This window comes from Cryptomeria japonica, chromosome 3 (assembly GCF_030272615.1).
Source record: "Cryptomeria japonica chromosome 3, Sugi_1.0, whole genome shotgun sequence".
NCBI lineage: Eukaryota > Viridiplantae > Streptophyta > Pinopsida > Cupressales > Cupressaceae > Cryptomeria > Cryptomeria japonica.
This window is the reverse complement of record NC_081407.1, coordinates 625,772,116-625,780,969: the sequence shown is the minus strand read 5'-3', so window position 1 is coordinate 625,780,969 and position 8,854 is coordinate 625,772,116. Positions and strand designations below refer to the sequence as shown.

The window sequence follows — 8,854 nt, the reverse complement described above, 5'->3', positions numbered from 1 at the left end:
CTAAGCATTTAATATAAAATTATTTATAATTTATTTTTCAATAGGCTTGAATTAGTATGACAAAGAAATTATATATAGATATTTCAAATTAATTTTGTTGTAGTGACTTTCTTGTTAGGAATGTGGATGAAACTCAACAACATAACACTAAATTTAATTGATAATGAATTTTGACAAGGTGAATTTGCATAAGTACTTGGTTCTTAAAAATGATGAGCTGACGGAGGTATTTATAGGCTTTCTAAAAAGATGAAATAGATGGATGGGGATAAACAATCGAAGACTTGACTTAATTGGATGTATTATTAAGTGAACTCCACTAAAATTATAAAATTTTCATTTTAAACTCATAAGATAATAATAAATTGCTTAATTTAATATTAAATGTATAAATGTATAAATGAATAGAAGAACCTTCTAATTGAAGACCTAGTTAATTGGTGAGAGAAGAAGAGGTTTTTAATTCAAAGTCAAAGATAATTATGAGGTGAAAAAGATCTTTTTAAATTTAAAATGGACAAGTAGTTCACATCAATTAAATAATAAAATATTGTTTAAAATTTTTATAAATTATGAAAAATGATAATAACTGAAAAATTAATGGTAAATATGATACATGCGATGTGATAAATAATAAATTACAAGAAATGGTAAATTAATTTAATAAATGATAATTAATGGTAAATGATAAATGATAATTAATGGTAAATGATAAATGATATGTAATGATATGATGACAATTAATGTTTAATAATTAAGAGAATAACCTAAAGATCTACATTTATCTAAAACATATAGCCATGAAGTATGTAAAATAATTATTAATTATATAATACAATTTTAATAATTTATTTCTTAAATTATGAGAACTTCCTCTAGAAACTTTTTATTTATTTAAAAAAAATGAATTAATGATAAAGCCATGTATATGAATGTTGAAGATGAGGAAAATTCGGTGATTGACAATTATCCCATGAGTTTGAAAGAATATTGTAGCTGAATAGGGCTATATCCTAATTCTAACCCAATCTTGGAGAAATTTTGAAAAGAAAGGGTCAAATTTTGAGCTATGAAAATATCTATGTTTTTCTCATAGAAAAATAGAGTTGTTGTGGACTTGAATAGACCTTGAAAAGCGTAATTCTATTCTAATTAACATGAAAATTTATCATTTTCATTATTGGAAACCAATATAAATTTAGTTTGCAATTAAATTAAATTTATTTTATGATTAAATTACATCAATTTTTTAAGGAATTATATGTTACAAAAAAAATTAAATTTAAAAATATTAATGAAATGTTTTATAAAAGTAAAAATATAGCTAAATGTATTAATTTTCCACAATTCAAGATAGCTCTTCTTTATTGTTTTTGGTTTTGATTGTGTGTGATTTTTTGCAAAAGAAAATAACACACAATCAAAACTAGAAACAACAAAGAATAAAAATATAGTAGATGAAATATATAATAGAATATCTAAAGAAAATTTAAATTAATTCTAAAAATATTCGAACACCAAATACATTTATTGAATTTAATAAATATTTAATGAAACATTTCCTAAAATAAAAATATAATTAATTTAACATATAATAAAAAATTTAATTTCATTAATACAAAGTAAATTTAGAGATGATCTTGTGCATGCTATGTATGAACCATATGAGATATAAAATGTACTCTCTACTACTTTACACATGAATTAGATGAATAAAAATTTACTATACATCTAAACTTGAAATTAATCTATAATTACAATTAATGTATCTCGAAGTTGTATTCTAATAAGGGCTTTACAAAATAAAATCATATCTCAATTGTATCAATTTGAAATGAGCCTAGTGGATTTATAAAATACCTAAGAACCTCTAGGAGTGTGTTCAAATTGATGAGAAAATAAAAAAAATGAAGGTAAGAAGATAAAACATACAATTGAACTATGGGATTTCAAGTTTTTTAGTGAATTCTTTATAAATATAAAACATTAACCAAGTAATGTCAAAATTTTGTCTTACCAAAAAATGTATAAAATGAGTCTTATAATTTAAAGATTAGGGTGCACATTATATCTAATCATAATCATAATAAAGCTATCATTTCAAATGTTTTAAACATTGTCAATTCTATTGGAAACTATAAAAATGATTAATATATAAAGAAGACAATATCTCAACTATAATTCAAATGATTCTTGAGAATTGACTTAGCATAGATCATAAAAGAATTACCATTAAAATTAAGACTAGACAATTATTTTCTAAATGGATCTTGGTCCTATAATACTAGGTTTCAACAATGGAATAAAAAGCTAGTTGATACCATCAAAAATTTATTTGAATGATTTTAACATGATAACACTATAATATCAATTAATGTAGAAAATGTTATAAAATTTAGACATGGTAGTTGAAACCACACACCTTTATCCTAAACAATTCCTACAATTTAGCTATATTAAGTTTTGAAGGCACATCAAGTTTTCATGGTTGTACAAAAAATGTTTGAATCTTGTAAATCCTTTTAAATTATGTGTTTCTTAAAGTTCATAATACATATTGTAAATATTATTTCAATTTTTTTATGTATCATGAATTATTGTGTTATAATAATTATACATTGTATTTAAAAAAAATGTTGTACACATGTAACATTGTTCTAATATCAAAATTGTCTAGGGATTGTTTAGATTTATTCATATGTGATAGATTTAGTAGTCACCTTTACTATATAAAACTGAGTGCTTAAATGAAAAGTATTTAGAGTGTGGAGGGTATCAAATTTATTACATATATTCATGAATGTTTGTGTGAACATTATGTTTTACCTAAATAATTCACATATTACTAAATATTCACACATGCTTACATGTTAAGGTTATTTCTATGACTTTAAGAATATTTTTTAGAAGTCTCTAGTACACATGAGATCTTATCTAGTTTAGTTGTATCATGACATAGAATCTAGACATTTATCACAATCTTGTCTTATCTCTCAACCTTTCCTATATAAGCAAGGCCTCATATATATACATTATATCTAGTATCATTGATCTTTAAAAAAAAAATCATTTTACCATTATTACACTCATAATTAAATAAATTATCCTCTTACTATATTCTCTTTGGATGGTCATTTTTGGGTTTGTAAGTGATCCTAGAAGCTTGAGTCCTTGTATGACTCTTACATGGTATGGGAACTTTAGATTTACAAAAACCTTCTTAGATCTAAGGGTTATTGATGCAGGAGCATCCTCGATTCACAACAATCTTGCATCAACCAAAAACATTTTCCTTTATGTTTTGTTTTCTGTTTTCTGTTTTGGTTTTCCTTTCTGTGTGTCCTGGTTTTAGCTCACCAGATCCTATGGAGTTGGATTCTACCTAAAGACTTGATCATATTTCTTGCTTTAAGACCACATCGTATTTGGAGCACTTTCCAACAAGATATCGCTACCGGTTTCCATGACAGTTTCTTGTTACCGGTTGCTTGAGACCTATTTTGGTGATCTACTGGAACCCATTTTGTATCTTGTGGAGTTTTGGGAGTTGATCTCGTTGTTCCTTGGTATGTGACCAACCTTCTATATTTTATCCTTTGGATTTTCCGGAGGAATCTCTTGGCAGAGGCCGACCTTTTTTATTTTCATGTTAGGTCTTGTTTTTCGGGTTTTGATCCCTTTTGGGCCGACCAGATCCTTTGGATTGATATATATATATATATATATATATATATATATATATATATATATATATATATATATATATTTGTAATTATGCTTTAGAATGCAATGAATTAGAATCAATCAAAGAATCAGATAGCTAGACTGTACATAGAAGATATATCTTTCAATTCAAGGTCCCGGTGAGACCTCTTCTACCAGGCCTATGTGTCGGTTTGTTGTAATCCGGTTGTTACCGGTTAGATGTAATCAATTTCATGCAATAAAAACTATCTGTTCTGCATTGCCTCCATCATGCCTTTGTGTTTCTGTTGTGTTTGTTGGTTAACAGATTTAGCCTTTCTTAATTTTATGATGAATAACACAATTCAACGAATCCTCTCTATCCTATTAAAATTAAGTATAACAAAATTTTGGAAAGAATCTATATTTTGATTTAACGTACTTGATTTATTGTAGCTCACATTTACATTAAAATGAGAGGAAATGTAGAGAGAAAAGGTGCCTACTTTGCATTTCCACCTCTTATTATTCACTTATATTACCTTATGTATTAAGCATGACTATGCATGTTTTTAACTGTTCAGATAATTGATTGTCCCTGAATTTCCACTTGCATTACATTCAACTATATCCACACCTAAACACCTATCTTTGTTTTAGTTAATTCCTTTTTGTCACCTTGGATGTTCCTACGATCATAATCCTATCCTTTGGGAATTACCAACATTCACTTCTCTAAAGTTTTAAAACAAAAATATTCATCTCAATTCACTTACAAACATTATCATGTACTCAAATGATTGCTAATTGTCAAATTAGAGCTTAATAAAAATGGATTAGTGAAAACGCAAGTATAATTACTCTATACAATAGAAAAGATGCAAAAACAACAACAACTAGATGTTGTAAATATACACCTCAATAGCTAGATCCTCCATTATTATAGCTACACTCTCATATCACACAAAGGGATCACTCTACACAAATCTTATAGCAAGTTCAACACCCTTGTTGAATTAGCAAACATGCCTAAGACACCTAATTATTCTTAAATAGTCATTTTGGTACAAGCACAAGTTTAGATCATTCAAAAGGATGTTCTAAGAGTTAAAGAGGTCACATCCATATCTTTAGAGGACATCATTGTGGCTATATAAGATGCTAGCATTGCGAACAAACAATATCATGAACATTCATGACAATATCACACTTGACTAGATAACACTACATCCATTCCCATCCCAATCAAAACAAATCGAAAAGACATAAAATATGATAACATCTAGATGCACTATTCCTCCTCCCAAACATACTCAAATGGTTGCTAATTGACAAATTAGAGCTTAATAACAATAGATTAGTGAAAATGAAAGTATAATTACTCTATACAATAGAAAAGATGCAAAAACAACAACAACTAGATGTTGTAAATATACACCTCAATAGAAGATCCTCCATTATTATAGCTACACTCTCATATCACACATAGGGCTCACTCTACCCAAATCTTATAGCAAGTTCAACACTCTTGTTAAATTAGCAAACATGCCTAAGGCACCATCTTATTCTTAAATAGTCCTTTTGGTGCAAGAACAAGTTTAGATCATTCAAAAGGATGTTATAAGAGTTAAAGAGGTCACATCCATAGCTTTAGAGGACATCATTGTGGCTATATAAGATGCTAGCATTGGGAGCAAACAATATCATGAACATTCATGGCAATATCACTCTTGACTAGATAACACTACATCCATTCCCATCCCAATCAAAACAAAGAGAAAATACATAAAATATGATAACATCGGGATGAACTATCCCTCCTCCCAAACATAGACTCAAGCACAAAAACAACACATATTTCATTTAACCTTCTACATTTCCTAACACTCTTTCAAATAGACAACCTCTATGTTTATCCTTAATTAAAAAATTAAAATGAATGTCTTCTATTTAAGAATAAATGAATTAGAGTTATCTATAGCTTAATTGAATTAGAATCATCTGTTTTATAGTTTGGTTAGTACTTAATATTTATTTGTATGAAAGATTTTCCTAAATCATTGACTGCACTTGTTTAATTCTTGAAATTGTATTTCCACAAATGATACTTAACAATTCTTTAATCGTGGACGGCAGGATTCGAACCTGCGCGGGCAGAGCCCACATGATTTCTAGTCATGCCCGATAACCACTCCGGCACGTCCACCTGAATGAATATTAGTTAAAATTACAAGCTATTTAATGTTTTCTGATTGAAACCCTTAAATTTTTGTCCGCAACGGATTTAACAATTGTTTTATTGTCTGTATAAATACAAAAATTTCTTCGACTGAGATGGCAGTGTGCAATGAATAAGATTGTTTCATAAATAAAACACGAGTAGATCCAATGGCATTCTGTAGCGATATTGTAATTTCAGAAGATTTTCTTCTTTTTCCTGGATTGGCATTTGAGTTGTGGAGCAGAGAACAAGAGTAGAATCGAACATGAGAGGAAAGGAGAATCCAGCGGCTGGAGCCTATTTGCAGGTATTAATAGAATTAAAGCTCTCATAACAGGCATCTTGTGCAGGCGCTGAGTGTGAATATTGAAGCATCTGTAGATGTTTTAGTGAGAAAATAGTTAGGGAAATTGATTTTGTGGTTCTTTAAAGATATCATGCACATCGATTTGTTGAACAACTATTTTTCAGATTATTTGACCTATTTCTAGGGTTTCGACCAATTGAGCTCATTAGAGATAATATATTTTTCTCTCTCACATGTATGCTGTGGACTCAACAGAAAGAGCTATGGAGAAGAATGAGGCGGCATGGGGGGGTCATACAAGGAACCTGTGAGAGGTTGGCTGATTTACAGTTCAGTTTACTCAGGATTGTGGCTACAAATTTGTTGTAAAAAATATGTGTAAAAAAAATAAAATTGACAGTAAGTATATATATAATCTCATTACATTTTATCAATTGAAATATTTGTTTTATATTATATAAGATTTGAACAAAGCACAATCTAGGTATCTACAACATGGACTTTGCCATTAAATCAAGTGTTTTTGTGCAAAACAAATTAGTCCTTCACAATAAAAACAACATCGATTTAGAACAATTAAGAAACAAGAGCAAAAATCACACAAATAGTTGATATTTGTCAACATCTCTAATCATTGGTAGCTTGCCATTCTTTATCAAGGAAATCCACTTTGGTGAGGAAGATGATAGGGTTCGAGTTTTCTTTAATAAATTTTCCTTTTTCTTTCTATCTAATGGTTCAAGCCCTCGTCTTTTTGGGAGATCCTTCTTTATATTTCCTTTGGCTTTTTTCAGAGTTTAATCTAGAGAATATGTGTGCTAGTGGTTGAATCATTTATGGCATCTTTGTCTAAAAGGCACCACCTCTACAAGTTTTTCCATAAGCACATCTTAGTTTTGTTGGATTCTAAGAATACTTTGCTCTAGGCTTTCTTATCTATTAAAAGTGGCTATAAATTTATTCACCTCCCCCCACATCTTATCAATTGAGAGCTCTTCTGCCCCTTATTGGTCTAAAAGTTTCCACTTTCACCTTCTAAATCTTTTTCTTTGATGTGGGTTATTGAGTAAGCAACCTTTTCATGACATTGTTGTACAACTAGAGTCTTTCTTGAGGGTCCTCCACCCTTTTATTTCAATTGTGAGGCTAGAAGAAGGCTTGAGATTAGTCAGGTTGAGCATAGGTAGAACTAGGCATCTTAATAGAAGTAGGGTTAGAAGTAACCCAATCTTGTTTTGATTTGTATCTAGGGTGAAGTGAATTAGTGATCATGTTTGTTAATGTGGGTAGTAAAACTATTTTTATGTTTGTTAAATTTTAATTATTATTAGTTTTTTTATTGTAAGGTATTTTAAGGTTTGTCTAAAAAATGTATCCATTATGAATGGTTATATTTGGCTAGATTTAGTTTAGGATTTAATATTGGATTTATTTAACCCCCTTTTTTTTTGGTAGGGATAGGGGTGTGGGGGGTTTATTTTGATATTTTTAACTTGTGTTTATTATTTACATAGAATATAATAAAAACTTCATAGGTTACAAATAATCTTATATTCAAATCATATGTATGCATGCCAAATTTTGTACAATTTTAGTGGTTAGAACATGTATTGACTAAGCATTTAATATAAAACTGGTATACCTATATTTTAAAAAATCTACGTAAAATTCGTCAAGAGATATCAAATTTTAAAATATTTAGCATTAAAAAAATGAATAAATCATTTTACTTTCTCTGTGATAAATGAGAGCTATGCAAGAAAAATACTTGCACCAATCAAAAGATTCACTATCAATATGTGGGTAAGTGCACAAAGATGGTGGTCAAAAAGGGGGGTATAAGTGGACACTTTTTTTCTAAAATCAGGTGAACCTGAACTTAGAGGCAAAATTTGAAAGTCATCCACTCAAGATATGAAGATAATCAAAGAACAAATATTGTAGTACTCTGAATCTAGTTTCCAAACTACTAAATTTTTTCAAAATTGGATAAAATTAAGGGGGTCAAATCCTTCGCGCACGAAAAACTGACCCTATTTTTTTTTTCTTCTGAAAAACATAACATAGTGTCTGACGTGCGCATCAAAAAAGTCATAGTTAGATTTAGTATTTTGACAAATACTTTGGTAGAAAGATAGTTAAGAGTGAGCACTAGAAGATGTGTATTTTTTTGTAAATTTTTGTTGAGTATTTTTTTTTTAATGATTTTTCCAATCGAGCACATCCTGAAAAATTCGGTACCTGTTCATGCGCGAAGCATAAGTTGCACTAAACAAATCGAAAATACAATTTTTTTTTTAAAATTGTAAAGAATCAAGTGCACTACAATAATATATAAAGTTTTTTAAATTTGGATACGTATATCAAAAGTTATTCAAAAAATGGTGCACCTATGTTTGTGAGAACTATGGAGACACTAGTAAAAGAAATTCAATAATAATATGTTATTGTTGTTCAAATTGAAAAAAAATTATACGGTTAGAAAGCTCAGAAGATGGGTGAAAATATGGTGGCAATTTTAGAAATACCCACTTTTTGAAGTGTAAACTTGATGATGACAAAGTCGATAAACCAAGTTGATAAAATAAAACACGTCAAAAATGAGAGAAATGGAGGGAAATCAAACTTCCAATCCGTAGCTT

The 8,854-nt window shown here is 28.9% G+C and overlaps 1 non-coding gene across 1 annotated transcript; it reads right to left on the bottom strand.

Moving 5' to 3' along the window:
• Positions 1-5,808: 5,808 nt before the first annotated feature.
• Positions 5,809-5,890, bottom strand: TRNAS-AGA (transfer RNA serine (anticodon AGA)). Its single transcript has one exon. It is a non-coding gene; the product is annotated as a tRNA-Ser (tRNA).
• Positions 5,891-8,854: the final 2,964 nt, after the last annotated feature.